The sequence below is a fragment of the Thermobia domestica genome, chromosome 13 (genome assembly GCF_964235325.1).
Source record: "Thermobia domestica chromosome 13, izTheDome1.hap1.1, whole genome shotgun sequence".
NCBI classification, from domain to species: domain Eukaryota; kingdom Metazoa; phylum Arthropoda; class Insecta; order Zygentoma; family Lepismatidae; genus Thermobia; species Thermobia domestica.
The window spans coordinates 95,248,456-95,266,805 of NC_137466.1; positions in this window are offsets into that span (position 1 = coordinate 95,248,456).

The window sequence follows — 18,350 nt, forward strand, 5'->3', positions numbered from 1 at the left end:
GTGAAGGGTATGGAAACTGGAGTGATTCTGAACCCGAAGAGAACATTTTATATTCCAGTGATGAAGGAGAGGAAGACAGTGATGGAGATGACAACGCCAGTAGTGGTGACAGTTTTATTGCTCCAGATGGAACATTGTAGGAAAAATTGGATTTGGGATAAGGTGGCGTTGGTCGTACATCTAAGCACAATATTGTTCGCGAAGTTCCAGGACCGACAAATTTTGCCAAGTGGAAAGTGTCTGATGAAAAATCTAGTAGTGCTTTTCGTTTACTATTTGATAAATCTATGATGAGTCATATCCTAAAGTGCTCCATTTCTGAAGCATATAGGCAACTGCAGTCAGCAACATGGACTTTTAACTCTTTCAAAACTATAGTCTTATTTGGGCCTTATTATTTATAGAGGTGTTTCGGCATTGCTCACTAGAGTCTTGTGGGAAAGATCAACAAGGTCACAATTTATAGGAAAATGATGAGTAGGGATAGGTTCTGTGAAATAAAACGGTACTTGATACTTGATGAAAAGGCACAAGATCTGCATGACGTCAAGGAATCAAATTTGCACTCGAATCGGAACTGTGGGATGAGTTTATTCAGAACGGCATAAAATGTTACAAACCATATGACAACGTGTACTTAACGAGCAACTTTATCCTACGAAAATCAGAGTTCGATTTCTGTAATATATGCCAAATAAACCCGATAAATTCAGCATCAAAATCTGGTTACTAGCCGACGCACAATCAGTTTATCCTCAATGGCTTTCCATGTCTGGGCAATTATTTGTAACGTCATGCTTGGACACAGTTAGGTGAAATTCTAGTGTCTAGTTTTATAAATCCTATTACTGGAAAAGGAATAAATGTGACAAATGGAATAACTTCTTCGCAACAAGCGAACTAGCTGAAAGACCTGTATCACTGTGAAGTTTACCTCGATCATAGTGGTAATGAATTAGCTGTCTACAAACATAAAAGCAACAAAAGTGTCTGTGTGTTGAGTTCCATGTGTGAGTCAGTGTCAATTTCAGGACACTATAAGGAAAAAAAACGTAACTATAATGTATTACAATCAGAAGAAGTTAAGTGTGGACGTCGTGGATCAAATGGTGAAGAAACACAAAGTGAGTTGTGCGCATTTATTCCTGGAAGAAGTACAGAGAAGTTACTGGAAAGAAAATCAGTAGGTGACAATATCTCTAACGTTTGGCCGAAGATTTGATTGTCCATGTCACTGCGCTTCCACACAGAAGCGAAAAAATGTCGAGAACGGTTGTGTAAAAAAAGAAAACAGCTGACATATGCTACAAATGTCGAAAGTATGCTTGTGGAAAGTGTGTACTGCACAGATCCGAAAGTAAATTATCTGCTCCAAGTGTGGGTGACTTTGAGCGGTCTTCTCCTAAGAAGATATTTTCGAAAGATATCATAGCCAATATTATTTTACAATCAAATTTAAAACCTAAGAGTGACAGTAATCTTTAGTTTCTTTCATTATTTTAGAAATACTGACATTAAATTTATTATATTAATGAATATTTTTAATATTACATATTAATGGTCTTAGTGTTTATAAATAAAAATAATAAAATAAATAATATGTTTTCTATGCTTACTTCTGGATGTATCTCATTGAGAATATCAATAAGATAGTCATCGTGTGTCACCATTCTTTTCTATTTTAGTCAAAAACCGAAGTGTTAATGATTTTACGCACAGCAACATTACTTGCAACAACAAACGTGGATGGACAACCTTCACGAAATTCATAACTGAGAAATATGCTACCAAGCTAGAATTCTGAAAAACCACAGTCCTCTTGAATTGTTTCATCCCCAACAGCATATGAGGTCACACGATGCATTGTTTCGGGGTTCAACTGGACTGAATACCATTTAAAAAAGAAGAAAAAATAATAAAAGAATAAAAATAAAAAAATAATATAAAGTGAGAAGTTCTATTACTCACAAAACAGTACTACAAAAAACAGCTAGGAAAAATAAATGAATATGCTTAAACAAACAAGTAAACATTTAAATATAAAAACGTTTATTCTTCCGAATTTTATAATAGCGGAACACTACCGCCACTGTTGCTATTAGCTAGCAGAAGGTTTTCCAGCAGCCCTCGTAAGGAGACACTTGAAAGCTCAGATTGAGTGACTGATTCAAGCAATTTCATTTTGAAGACATTGCATTCGAACATTGAACAGTAGCTACGACGTTATTGAATGCTTTGTTCCTTGTTTGCTGCCAATATCCTGTACTAACGTTGTTAACATGAAATCCTACGGGGTCGAGGTTTATTTAATAAGTTTTGCCTCACTCTACCTTTTTATTAAGTTATTATACGTGAATAATTTTACCCTGAAACAACAGTTTGAACCTTCTGCTTTCTGAGGAGTATTTCACTTTTCAATACAATCCCCCACCAGCGTCGACGCACTTGTGCCAACGGTGCACTAGTAATTACATACTGTTGGTGAAGAATGAGGCCGGTTACTGACGACACAAACAACGCACTGCCTTCATGACTTCCATATTGGGTGCAAAATGCTGGCCTTTCAGATGTTCCTAAGCTTTGGATACAGTCAAATGCCACCTGGCGCCAAGTCAGTGCGACAAAATATCCCCAAATTAGAGCTTCTTCAACGTAGCAGTGGTCACTTGACTTGTATGCGACTATGCGTTATCGTGTTGAAGGATAGCACATTTGTAAGGACAAGCTCTAGGCAGACGTGCACGCAACTTCCTTAATGTCTGCACATAGCGCTCGGAGTTGACAGTGATGTCACGTTTCAAAAAATCAATTAGCATCACATCTTCACTGTCCCAAAAGATGGTGACCATTATTTTCCCTGCTGATGGCTACGTTCTGAACTTTTTAGGACGGGGAGACAATGGAGTCTGTACTCCATAGACTGTTGTTAAGTCTCATTACCAGTTACGAGATGCATGAAAAAAGTTTCTTCTTTGGTGTTGAAATGAACCAAATTTTGTTAACACGTGCTTTTGATAGCTTCTTTCATTTCCACCATAAGCTGACGAAAAACTCGCCTTTAACCAGGCACGTAGCCAGGATTTTGTAATAGGGGGGATCCGTGGCAAAATACTATGGTTATGACACAAGGAGCTCGATCATTCTAAATTATTTTACTGGCAACATACATGGGGGGGCCGTAACATGATATACTGTGGTTACACACCAGGGACTCGATCAGTCTGAACTATTTATTTATTTATTTATTTATTTATTTATTTTGCATTCAAGAGACCACAGTATTGTACATTTGTACATGCGGTATAGAACATGTCAAATTCTATTATTGTCTAAATAATAAACTACTACTACACTACCTTATACATCACATTAGTCTTACAACATGATACATATATGTACATAGAAATACCATACCTTATCTATTCATCTACCTGATTTTATTCGTAGTGCGAGAATCTATAGTTTTTTCTTTATATTATGCTATCTTCATTTAGTATTTAGGAAACACGTATTCAAGATATTTGATTATAATAATATATAAATAAATATGACTATTCATGTAATAATAAAATAAAATACCTTACTATTGATTCATACAACTACAAGCTTCTAGCTTGAGCATGTTCATAAAATTCCGAGACAGTATAAAAGCAGTGCTCTTGTAGGTACTTTGTTAGTCTTTGCTTAAAGAGGTGATCAGATTGTGAGTTTTTTATGTTGATGGGTAAGCTGTTATAAATTTGTATTCCTGTATATTTTGGACCTTTTTGGTAAAGTGTTGTATTATGAATGGGAATTGCAAAATCGCTTTTGTTTCTGATATTGTATGTATGAATGTCAGTGTTGCATTTAAGAGACGGTTTCAGGTATTTTCTTGTAAAGATTGCCGTTCGTAATATATAAAGACAAGGCAGTGGGAGAATTTTAAGCTCACGGAATATTCTTTTGCATGATACTCTTGATTTTGTACCTTTCATTGTTCTCAGTACTCTTTTTTGAATCTTAAAAATTGTCTTACTTTCTGCTGCGTTTCCCCAGTGTACTATTCCATACGTAAGTAGACTCTCAAACTGACTATGATAAATTACTTTTAATGCTGATATGTTGAATGATGTCTTCACACTTTTTAAGGCATAGTGCACTTTACAAAGTTTCTTTTGGAGTACAGATACGTGCCTATCCCACGTTAGTGTATCACTTACCCAGAGTCCTAGAAATTTCGTTGCTTTAACGTTATCTATAAATTTATTTTTAATAGATATGATTGGATTATTTACATGTGTATTTCGAGAGTGATGAAAGTTTATTACTGTAGTTTTATCGGTATTTAATTTTAAGTTATTATTTTCAAGCCATGAGTTTAATTCTTCTATTGTTTGTTCGATACTAACTTTCATTTTACTGTCAGTGTATTCAGTAATGGCTAGACTTGTATCGTCAACAAACATGGTTGGTTTGGCTGTTTTTATGTAAGCTGGAAAATCATTGATGAAAATTATAAAGAGAGTAGGGCCTAAAATAGAGCCTTGTGGCACCCCGCATTTTATTGGTTTGATGTCAGAGGTATATTTGAAACTTGTACCCCGCTGATCCGTGTAATCAATTTCTACGGCTTGATTTCTATCTTCTAAATAGCTTTGGAACCATTTATTTACAACTCCTCTTACACCGATATTGTTTAGTTTTTCGAGGAGTATTTGATGCGAAACAAGGTCGAATGCCTTAGTTAAGTCAAGAAAAATGCCAGTACATTTTTTCCTGTCGTCTAATGCATCCCGAATATAATCGAGATAATTAAATATCGCCGTCTCAGTTGACTTTTTGCGTTGGAAACCATTTTGAGCAATGTCTATTATATTATATTTTTCCAAGAAGTTTACTATACGTTTTTGCATAGTTGATTCAATGATTTTTGAGAAGGGCGAAAGTAAGGCAATGGGTCTATAGTTTTCTACCTTATACCTATCATCTTTTTTATGAATTGGTTTAATTCGTGCTAATTTTAATTTTTGAGGAAACTGTCCTGATGAAAAGGAAAGATTTATAAGATATGTCAAAGGTTCCTCTATATAAGCGGAGCTTTTCTTCACTATTGTCATTGGAATGTTATCAAAACCTACTGACCATTTGTCTTTTTGCTTTGAAATTATTTGAGCAACTTCGTTAGGTATCACTGACTGAAGGAACATCGTTTTTTGTAGCCTATCTTCCGTAGATTTTTTTTTTCGAATTTAGTACCCGTTACACTTTTATTTCCGATTTCAGTAAAATAGTTGTTCATAATATTAGCAACTAATACTGGGTCAGTTATTATTGTATCTACATGATTCAATTCAATGTTTCCTATCTCCCTAGAAGATGCTTTACTAGTTGTTTCACTCTTTACTATTTTCCAAAGTGTTTTTGATTTATTTTTTGAACGCTCAATTTGTTTGTCATATTCCATTCTTTTAGCCATTTTTATTACACGTCTATATATGCGCTTGTAATTCGCGTAATATCTATTAAGTTCCGGGTTCGATAACTCTTGTTTGACTCTTTGTGTCAACTCTCTAATTGTTTTGCTGGATTTCTTTATTCCTGAAGTTATCCACAACTTTGTCTTATGTGTGTAAATTTTACGAGTGGTAGTCGGGAATGCTGCATTAAAATAGTTACTATATATGTTAAGGAAATATTCCCAGGCTTTATCTACTGTAGTTTGCTTGTAGATATCCTCCCATGTTTCACCGCTTAAGAGATAGTTGAAGTAAACCACATTGTCTGCGCTAAAATTTCTTTTAGTGATACTTTTCGATATTCTATTAATATTGCTACTGGTTACATTTAGAATAGTAAAAATTTGAGCTTCATGGTCGGAAAATCCGGTATTGAAAACTTTCACGGAATATTCTAAGACATCTTTGTTTAGGAGCATTTGGTCTATTGCGCTTTTTGTTGTCGGTGTTATTCTGGTGGGTTCCCTAACTACTGGCGTTAAGTTGTATGAATCAATAAGAACCTGTACGTTTCTATCGATTTCGCTTGACAAAAAATTAACATTCAGGTCACCTATTACTACTACTTTATTATCTGGGGTAGTTAATTTTTTCAGTAGGCCCTATCTCATCTAAATTGTGTGCTAATACTTTAATATTACTATTTGGGGTTCTGTAGTACCCATATTGGTTTGTTAGGACATTAAAATGAGAATATGTTAGTAAGTATTTTAATAACAAACTATGGAGAAATCTCGAGTAAAAAAATATAAAAACATATTGAAAAAGATAGTCTTTTGAGGTAATTCGAACTCGGTTCTTCTTGTCTTCTTTCTTCTTTTTCTTATCTTCGTTTAATACCGCCAAGGACAGCAACGAGATCTCTTTCGGCAGTAAAGACATTCTATAAAATGGATTCAGTTGCCGCGAAACTGAAAATTTCATTAATAAGTGTAACTGGAATCTATGTAGCCAGGCTCACATTATTGGTGATTGTGGGCATTTCTTAAGTTCTACCTGACAGTCTATCTGATCGAACCGGTTTATCGATCGTGATTTGTAGTCCATAGGATTAACATGGAGCTAGATGGAATTAGGAATGCTCCGTTACAATAATATCCATTTTAAACTTGACCCCCCGTTTGCTCCACACGAAGCTACTCAGAAGAAAGATTAACGAAACGCTTGCTGTAGCTTTATTTTTTAACGCTGATTCTTGTTTTCCTCGTTTCTTTTTTTGCATCCTTCCTTAATTTTTTTTAAAATTTCTGATCCCGAAGGGGGGTCCGGACTCCCCGGACCCGCCCCCTGGCTACGTGCCTGCTTTAACACAGTTTGTTGAAGCCAAGCTCCTCGAACAAGATGTGATTCACTGTTCCGAATAATATGTTAGTAATGTTTACAATCACCTTCTGCTTATGTATCGATCACCGAGAACAGTACATCAACCTGTCCCACTTTCTCCGGAGTGGATATAGTCGTTGGCCGTCGACTGTGGTTCTTGTCATGCAGACATGATCTGCCTGGATTCTGCTGTGCAAGTTCAAACTCATGTCCTCACTTATTTATGTCTACACATGCATCCCCATGCTCAGCATTCATGCGACGGTGGATGTTGATGGATGTCACACCTTCCGCAATCAGGAATTTAATGACCGCTGTTTTAACCAGTTGTTCATGTAGTCCATCACTAATCTTGCGACTGCGTCGTTGTCAGTGGAGGTGACCTGAAAGGATATATTTGTATAGCAGAAGGTTCAAGCTTTCATTTGAGGGTATAATTACGCATTACAACAATTTAAAAAAATGTAGCGAAAACTTATTGAACAATCCTTGTAAATTCCAAGAAACTTAGAAATGAAATACGAAAGGTCGTAACCCACATCAAATCGCTGAACAAACTTCGAAACTAACGTACTTCCTTCTGATTCACTTGTAGCAACAACACACATCAAACTCAAAGATGAGTATACATATCCCACTTAAATAAAAATAATAGTAATGAAACTCGGGAAAATATTCCAGTTGGTCAGTTCGTTTATTGACGAAACATAATTTGCTAGTAACTACAATAGACCTACTCTCTCGTAATTCCTTTACTCATTTTGTTACCTATTAAAACTTTGGAGAGAGAACAAAGGTGTGAATATACGAAGTGCTGTATTCATAGATGGTTTGCGATCCACAATCGACACAATACCCAGAAAGTTTCGTTTCTAGTTGATTTGCGAGAGTTATTTTATTTTTTTTTAAGTAAGGTCCGTTTTGCAGTAAAACAAAGCAAGCAGGCATTCTTTAAAAACATTATTTCCTGAATTTATAAAGATGGCGGAAGAACTAGACGCAATGATAGTCTAGATGCGAGACTGGCGGATGATCGAATTCGTGCCAGTCAAATCTTGAATTTCACATTATAGACGTTTTCTCGCCTCCCTAAACTGAGTAATCCATCTTTGGACTTTACTGTTACTCACTGCATTATCGCCATATACCTCACATATTAAATATTGTAATTATTGACTTGAGTAGACCAAGTTAGTTGACTTGAGTAGACCAAAATTACCTGCCTATAGGGCGAAGTTTGAAAATTTTCAGGTCCAACAGGGTGAAAATGAGATAATTGATGCATATTTTCTAAGGAAATTGAGAGCTATACGACAAGTTCTGCCTCAGGCCACTGAGGAACAGAAAATAAATTATTTATCATTAGGATTAAAGAAAAACTTTTTGCAAAAGATCGCGTTAGAAACATTCACAACAGTTCAAGATTTACAGACACACATAACCTGGAAACGGCGCATGGCCTAATGAAGAAACGTGATTACGTAGAGTTACAATTCACTAGTAAGCAGTTTAAAAACTCATCGGCAGTCCCTGGCGCTTCCTTCCCTACACATCATCAACAATTAACTTATCCATTATGTAATCCGCCAATTAATTGGAATCAATACCAACAACCTGCCCCAGTACTTCCTGTACCTTCAGCATCACAACTACAGGGTGCATCACAAAATCAATTACCTCCAAATCCTCCCCCCAGGTTGGTAATCCGAATCCCCCTCCCGAACTTCCCGCGCCTAGTGCATCTGGTACTTCTAGCGCAAATAATTCATTGGACTTAAGTAAATTAGCAAATCAAAAATGGCCGAACTCTTTTCTGGCAGCCCAAAATACTATTAAGAATTAACAATTTAGACGGGGCGGACGTAACAACCAGTACAGAAATGGAAAGAAAAACAATTCTAAAAGTAATAATAGTACTCCTAGGCCAGGAAGTCGCAGTTTGCGGCACGTGCTATAAAAAAGGTCATTCTTCCAGCACATGTTGCAAGAATAATAACCGTGGAAACGCCTAGAGGGGACAAATCCTGTCAAGAACATGTTCTGAGGGCCGAAAGTCAGGAAGTAAATGAGCAACAAAAGTCGCAAGTACTAGCCCTAATAAGCAGTTAATGACATCGCTTTATACGGTGGCTCCATTATCCGATAGGAGAGTAAACATTAAGTTGTTAAATCAAGAACATAAATTAATTAATGTAAGAATTAACAAAGAAAAATATCCGTAATCATTGACACAAGTAGCTCGACGAGCTTATGGCCTAAAAATTGGCACGGAGAGACTTTTTGCCTTTATTTGGAGAGGACATTCTAAATCGCTTACAGGCCAAACTTTATTTGCAAAATAATACATTATCAGTATACAAGAAATCACGGCCACCGCCGTACCCAATTGAAGTTGACGCTCAAGAAAAATTATCAGCAAGCGTAATTCATACAATAAAGCAGCATAAATCGGCTGACGTATTTACTACTCGAAAGATTACCATACCAGCTAGGTCACATTTCTTTTTACCAATTAATGTCAAGAATCGGAAAATGGATACTGAGTACGAGGATCACTACGAAAGTTTTGAGATGTGAAATAACTTACATACTTAAAATCAATTTAACACTTACATTTTCTCGAAGTATTCACCATTACACTGTACACACTTTTGCATCCTCGAAAACCACTTTTGCAAGCAGTGTTGCCAGTCTTTTTCTTTAAGTGTTGAAAGTTCATTCTCGTAAGCCACTACAGCTTCTTCAGGCCTGCAAAATCTCTTCGCACGCATGCGATCATGATCCTGGGGAACAGAATAAAATCACACGTGGCCAGGTCAGAGCTATACGGCGGATGAGTCATAAGTTTGACCTCCGTAGATTCTAAAAACTGAATTGAGATGTTGGCCGTGTGTGCGGGCGTTGTCATGATGAAGCAGGATCCCATGCAATCCAGTTCTTGGACGCCGTTCCCGAAGATTATGGAACACTTTTGTTAGGCAAACAGTGGTGTAACATGAGCAATAACAGTCCTTTGTTCTTCAAGTGGAACATTTGCAACATGGCCAGATTTGGAGAAGAAAGTTGCGACCATCTTCCTTCCCCACACTTCGCGGTCGCTTCACTTTCGTGGGTGGATTTTCGTCTGGAAAGACCCAAACTGTAGACTGGCGTTTATTTTCAGGGTCAAATTGATAGATTCAAGTCTCATCACCAGTAACAATGTCAGAGACGCGTCGAGAATTGCCTCCATCAAATCTTGCGAGCATTTCTTCACACCATTCCACACGCATGCGCTTCTGCTGTTCAGTCAAAGTGTGAGGCACCCAACGAGATGAAACCTTTATGAGCCGAAGATCATCATCAAGAATTTTTGTTACTGCTGGCGATCCAATGTTCACTGTAGATTCAATGTCCTTGAAAGTTGTTCGAGGATTTTCTCGAATCATTTGTTCCAGAGCGGCAATGTTTTCATCTGACACAGCTGTTGCCGGACGTCCAGCTCTCTCGTCATCTTTAAGCGATCTCCGGCCTCTTCTGAATTCACCAAACCACCGAAAAATTGTAGCGCGGGAAGGAGCAAGGTCCAAAATGCCCCCTGCAAATAGTCAAGGCTTTGTGTCTCGTTCAAACCACTTTTGAAATCGTAAAGGATCCACTTTTGAACAGAAAAGGGCTGTACATGATCTATTTTTTAAATACAGGGATGTCTTTTCATATACACCAACTCACATAGGCTACTTTCGTGGTAATGTACATAAGATAAGGATAGATAAAGGAGCCTCTTTCCATCAGTGGTTACCTCCCATTCCTTTGGCAGTAAGGCCACAAATTGATTTGCAAATTATAGTCTGGAGGTGACCCATGTAAAAATTTGCGACACCGTAACATTTATTATAAAGTTTCTTCTTTGCATTTTATGATAGTTAAGTACTTCAACCTTTATATTATGACGGGTGCCATCTTGGCACTCGTGGGCAATTCTTGTAACCCTTTCAGATTTTCGGGATTTCATCCAGAATCTAAATGTTCGATTTAAAAATAGCTAACAATTTAAGTCTGTAGATGTCACAGTGGTACAAATTATGTTTCAGTTGAATTGCAATAGAAAACACTTTCAAATGATGTAACGCAAATGAGATCAATACGTATAAGAGGGAAATAATAGAGGGAATTTTAGTGTGAAAATTCAACAAAATTACCTTTTCGTGATTTTTCATTTGCTATGTGCCAGCGGCTTCAAAGTATTAGCAGAAACAAAGAAGAGAGTTAGGGGAGAGGTCAGAAGAAGTAAGCATGGACAATCATTTATTCACATATGTGCGGATATGCAGCTATACATAGTAATAATGATTAATGAAGATTAATTAAATGGTCAGATCCCAGCCGTTAGAAACATCTAATAACAAGACCTGGCATGATGAGTGTGGTACACATAAAGAAATCAGACAACGCAGTCAAGACTTAGATGCTAATAACCGGAAAAAAAGCTAGGTATTTTGAAGTACATACACCCGCTGCTGGTTCAAAAAGAAACTGTAATAAACATCGTTAGTGGGCAGAAAGCTGATGAAAAAGTCAATATGCATGATGCATTAGTAATTGGTCACAGAATGGACACTGCTTTTAAAAACAAACTCCCAGATGGATTCTGACAATATCCGCAAAGAAGTAATCACCATGGCATCAATGAAGAAAACTCCCAGGGTCGCAGAAAAAGTTATATGGTGTAAAAAGCTGTATGCTCGATTATTGGTTATCTTTCAACATAGGAATATAGATCTTAATATTCTTCTTCAATATAAACTTTCTCCTATACCGTTCTCCCTGTTTGATGAATAAGGCAACATGCGAAAGGGTAACAAAGCAATACTGATAAATAAGCTTGCTATTATGGTTTCAACAGACCTAAGACCAGATGTGCTGCTAGAGGATGGAAATGCTTTATTATGCCATGTGCAATAGCCAGTTGGGGTAGTGTGTTAGATCTTTATTCCAACATGTTAAAGGCAATCTCCCATGACTGTACGTATGTAATCTTCTACAATTATAAGACTCCATCTATAAAGTCTTATGAATAAGACAGACTTCAACTGGTGGTGCAGTGCAACTTGTTTTGACTCTCTCGACACCACTGCTCGCGCGAAGTGCTGTTCTTAGTAATGTGCATAATAAGGCACAACTCATTCATCTTCTGTGCTCTATTGAAAATTCTAACCCTCATGTAAAGTTTATAGTGATAGAGCCATGTTTACGCAAGAGGAAGCAGAGTCACACTTATCAGTTACGCTCTGCAGATGGTTTCCCAAAATGGAAAGAAAAGTGTGCAGCTTCTCAGTGATGATACGGATGTGTTCGAGCCAGATGCCCTTTTCTGCATGAAAAAGTTCAATGACAAGATAATTGACACCAATGCGAGTGTCATTCATTTGGGTGAAAATTCAAGGAAATACGATCTTTATACACTCTTATACGGTGTGATTCAGTCTCTTGTCCATATCGTAAAGGTAAAGCTGCTGTATGCAAACTTTTACTGAAACACGAAAGCCTTGGGTTAGTTATTTGGAGATATCCATGTATATATATCAAAATGAGATTTTTGAAGCTCGTAATAAATTCTTCGGAGTTTTGTACGGAGCAAGAACTTGCGAATCTATGAATCAACTGCAACACCATATCTTCACCACTAACAAGGGTGCTTCAACAAACCTGAAGGCACTGCCACCCACAGATGAGGCCATGCAGCAACATGTGAAGCATGCCCACTTACAGGTGATATATTGGAAATCGGCAGACAAACTCTCTCCTTCCGAGTTATGCCTGGATAACTATGGATGGGAAGTTGAAAATGATATTTGTCTTCCACGAACTGAAGTAACAACTGTTGGACCCCCAGAAGTAATGGAGCTTTTGCCCTGTGGATGTGGATGTAGATGTTGTAAGCAAAGTAATTGCAGTTGTAAATCGTGTACAGCTTATTGCAAGTATGGAGCCACTGATATGTGCATGAATGTGTACACCAAACCGATTTCTGATTATCACGACCTTACAAGCGATGTTGATAAAAGTAGTATAGTGATTATAACGATGAAAGCTTTAGTGATTTGTCTTAAACTTATTAATTTTTGTTTTACTTGTAGAACAGCGATAAATGTATAATGCTTTATATGTGAAAGAAGATTCTAATATGCTTTATTAGTAGTGTTAGTTTTCGGTTATAATTTCAAAAGGAAGTTTTATTCCTGTTCATACCTAAACGAATTCAAGTTTTTTTTCGTAATACATGTAATACTGTGCTTTGTATAGCTGGACTTTTATTATGTTTACCTAAATTTGATAACGTAAGTTGTGTATACAAATTAATAAAATGGAAAATCATTAAAAATATAGATGTCTTATTTTTGTAATATTATTGTGACATAATCATACCACCTATGATCACCAGAATGGTCCAAATTGTGAAGTGGACAGGCCACATCTTATTCTGAAAATATCACTCTAGTATTGTGTACTGTTAGTGAATTAGATAGAACTTGTGTTGATTACCGTTTGTTACCTAAGTTCGGCAGGTGCATAAGTGACGTCATACTGAAAATTGTCCAAGGGTGCATAAGTGGCGCCAGTCGGAATCTGGGAGAGGACATCCCAATCCATAATAAACAACAAAGAAAAAAACTTTACACTCTATGTTACGATCCTCCCACCAACTCTGCCCAACTGTTAAACAGCTTTTAGAAGCTAATATTATTAAAGAAACTAGTGACAGTTCGTTCCTTTCCGTCGCCACTTCTCATAGTTAGGAAACCAAGTACTTCACAATTCCGCCTAATTTTGAGTCTACAAGCGTGCAATAAGTTTACAAAGTATTTGAGCATTCCATTCCAGTCCACAGAAGACATTTTGCATGTACTTAGAGGCGAATCTTGCATCTCGACTATCGATATAAAGTCTTCCTATTTCCAGCTATTATTGCATCCTAAAAGTCAAAAATCATACTAGGAAGGCGTATAAATTCCAACGCTGTGCGATGAGGCATCCCACATTAGCAGCCGGGCTAAGTATAGCAGTACGCATACTTTTAAAGGGTTTACCACGTCGCATAACTGCCTTTGCTGACGACCTTGTGATAGGAAGCAAAAATTGGAAACAGCAGCTATCGGACTTGGAATTGCTCTTCAAAAGACTAAGAAAACACGATTTTAGAGCAAGTTCGAATAAGACCCACCTATTATACTCAGAATAGGATTCACAGTTAGCGGCAAGGAAATCAAAATTTCACCCAAAATTGCCAATAAAATACGAAATTTTAAGAAACCTACCTCTGAAAGGACCTTGAAGTTTTTTTTTTTTTTTAGGACTCTGCTCTTATTTGAGGGTCATGTCAAAAATTTCACGGAAAAGGTGGAACCATTTCAAATTCTTTTGGACAATTCAGCATGACGAGCTATTTGAGAACTTAAGATCGATATTATACAGGCTCCATCTTTGTTTCATTTCGATCCATCATTGGAAATCCGAGCGTATTCCGACGTATCCTCACCTCAGCAGGCGGAATACTAGCATGTTACAACCCTAACAATAATCAAGAACGTGTTGTTTCCTATTGTAGTCGTCGCTTTACCAAGACCGAGAGAAAGACTTCAACATGGCAGAAAGAACTATAGGCCTATGCGTTGATGTATGTTCTTCGAAAATTTCGAAATTTCTTACTGAATAGAAAATTTAAGTTATTTATAGACGCTAAATGCTTGACTTCACTCAACACCCAGCCTGACAGATGGAAAATTTACTCGTTAACATATATTCTTAGCGGATTATAATTTTAAAATTCACCACATTAAAAGTCAACAGTATCCTGCAGACATTCTTAATCGCTTAGAAGACAAGCAAAATATACAGCGGGACGAAAATCAAGTTGTTGATAACTTCTCGGACACAGAGGACGCTAAAGTCTTTGCTTCGCACTCATTGGAGCACACCTTTCAAATTGACCAGTTCATTACGTTACATAATTCAGCGGATGAACAAAGGAACGACACTTCATTTTCAGACATCATTACTGTTTTGGAAAATAAAGAACCCAATAAATTGTCTACACTCCGTGCGGCGAAATATTTTCTCTTAAAAATGGACTTACATATAACTCAGAAACACCCTCAATTAGGACTACTATATTTACTTTGTGTACCGAAATCTTTACTAAGCAAATGGTTTGATGCTATCCATAACAACCCAATGGCACCCCATTTTGGGTATACTAAGACGTACCAGTCGGCACTCAGAAAATATTTTCTTAATATGAAAGCTTACATAGCAAATAGAATAAGGACATGCAATCTTTGCCAAAGACTCAAGAAGTTACCAGCCAAGCCAGCGGACCAATTGCTCCATCATCCACCTATTCCTATTGCGACTGCCTGGCAGTACGATTCAATTGGAAATATACTAGTCGGAGAAGGAAAATTCAAACATATGCTAGTCGCTATTGAAATGCCTGCACGATTTTCTGAGACCAGGGTTGTAGACATCACAGCCGAAGAAATTGAACAATTTCTTATATATGACCTTATTCTGAAACGTGGAGCTTTTTCCTACCTATACCTTAGGACACCCTTTACATAATGCTAAGAGGTTGCAGAACCTAGCAAAGTTCTACAACTCAAATTTTGTCCAGCATATGATCACAAAACTCTAGGTGTAGTGGAAACATTCCACAGAATCATACAGAACGCTCTTAAATTTTTTGTACAGGAAAATCAAAATCATTGGCCACAATTAATCCCGTATATAACATTTGCAATTAATACATTCGTACAGACTGGAACTAAATATTCAAGTTTTTTCCTTATGCACGGATACGAACCTAAGATCTCTGATATTCCGTTAGCATCCACTCCGACGTTATGCGTCGACAAAGAACACCTGAATAAGATACGTGGAATTGTATAGGATAATCTAATTGGAAATTTTAACAAACATAAAAAGTATTACGACCTTAAACATCAACAGACTAATTTTGATAAGGGCCAGAAGGTACTTGTATTATTTTCGCAATCGTCAGATTGGAACACCAGAAACTTTCTCGGCTAGATACGTCGGACCTTTAGAAATTATCGAAAGTTAATCCTAATCTTTATAAGGTCACATTTTCTGACTCATATCGTCAATCCATATAGGAGATTTCTGTAAACAGAATTAAACTATATTATGATGATATAGATGACACTTAGCACGAGGATAAATAGCTATTTTTTCTACACGAGCGAAGATATCTATAAAAAATGTATGTAATAGACAAGTCAGAGCGCAAGATATACTATATGATCTGGAATATCTAATCTTTTACATATTTCTCTTCTTTCAATTAGCAGCACGAAAAAAAAAATAAACAAGATAACGAAATAAACTCATGTAAATTATTTAAATCAATTGGTAAAGAACATTGAATATCATAAAAACATTTTAATCATTCTCGCTTCTTAATTTAAAGAAAAATTAAAGTACTCACCATTAGGAAGAGGAAACACGAAGACAATCATTCAGATAGATAAAAACACTTTTCATTGGGATACAAAAATTTCTTCTTTGCTTTACAAAAAGCTGATTCATTTATTCTGCAACTGAATGAAAGAATGCTGAATTTGCATTTCCGCATTTGAAAGGCGAATGATCTTTACAAGGACTGCTAACCTATAATTTTACATTTTCCTGGATATTTTCTTTCTTTTTTTCCATTGTGAACTACATACTGTCACCGACATTATGAAACAAATATTATACAGGATATTCCAAGCAAGGGCCACTCTTACCACTACAGGATGTCCAGGAATTCAGGACAGTCATTATCATCATTGGCATTTAAAATTGGGTTATTTTATTGAAATACATATCTTCAGTACAAATATTTTAGAAATTTTACACCTTATACAAGGTGACCAAGAAATCATGCCGTTCGTATCACGAACTTTCCATTATAAATTATCTTTATATCCGTGATAATTGCAACTATTTTAGTATTCGTAATTCTTATTATTCTATACAAGCTATCTCTCAGTCTTCGCTCTGTACCAAGAACATCCAAAAGACCTCGTTTAGATATATCTTCTACAATTCCAATGGATACATTTAATACCATTCACACACCTAAAGAGCAACCGAATCCACAGACTTCAACACCCCTCACTATAAGTGAATTAATATATACAGATGATGATCAGAAAAATGGAAACACCTGTAGTTGGCAACACGTCAGATGTATGGGTTGGCAGTGGTGTCGTGGCGCCCGAAGCGCCGGACCGCTGGTGGTGGTGTGTTAGGTCGGTCTCGATACTACGTCAGGCGCAGTGGAACAGCAGTGTCCAGTGGCTGCAGCAGACGGAGGTAGTGTAAAATGGGAGAACTCTCAGATTTTCAAAGAGGGCAAATTGTTGGTGCGCGGTTATGTGGAGTGAGTGTGACGGCAGTGGCTATTGTGTTAGGTGTGTCGCGTGGGACAGTGTCGAAGGTGATGACGGCCTACATAACACACGGGAAAACCACATCGGGGAAGCGGAACAGTGGACGGAAGAAAATCATGAGTGACAGGTCACGCCGGGTATTAAACGCAGAACCGTCGTGCCACTGCGGAGCAAGTGACGGAGGAACTCAATCAGCACCTTTCCACCCTGTTTCGACAATCACAGTCCGCCGCGAATTACATTACATGAACTTACGAGGTCGTATTGCACGGGCCAAAACGCTCATCAGGGACCATAACGCTTTCGCACGCCGCAAATGGTGCCGCGACCATGCAACTTGGACCGTTGAGGACTGGAAACGTGTGATACGGTCGGATGAGTCATCCTTCACCCTATTCCCAACCACGGGCCGTGTTTGTGTGTGGAGAACTCCAAAAGAAGCTTACGATCTGCAGTGTCTCCGTCCAACTGTGAAACATGGCGGCGGCTCGGTGATGCTGTGGGCCGCAATATCATGGTTTTCGTTGGGTCCTGTGGTCACACTTAGCGGACGAATCACTGCCAACGATTATGTCGCAATTTTAGGAGATCACTGCCAACGATTATGTCGCAATTTTAGGAGATCACTGCCAACGATTATGTCGCAATTTTAGGAGACCACTTGCATCCTATGGTCCGGATGTTGTTCCCGGATAATGACGCCATCTTCCAGGATGATAATGCACCCATTCACACAGCTGGCGTTGTTGCAGCGTGGTTTGAGGAACATCGGGATGAAGTTCAACACCTCCCCTGGCCCGCCCAAACCCCAGATCTCAACATAATTAACATCTGTGGTCCGTCTTGGAAACACGACTCCGGCGACGATTTCCACCTCCATCCTCTCTCACAGAACTGGCCGATGCCCTGCACGAGGAATGGTGTAAAATTCCACTTGCTACCATTCACGACCTCTATGCCTCCATCCCACGTCGCATCAAGGCTGTTCTGAAGGCGAAAGGTGGCCCGACACCATATTAATCTGGTAAGTTGCAATTTCGTTCAGGTGTTTCCATTTTTCTGATCACCATCTGTATATATATTAACGTCAAAG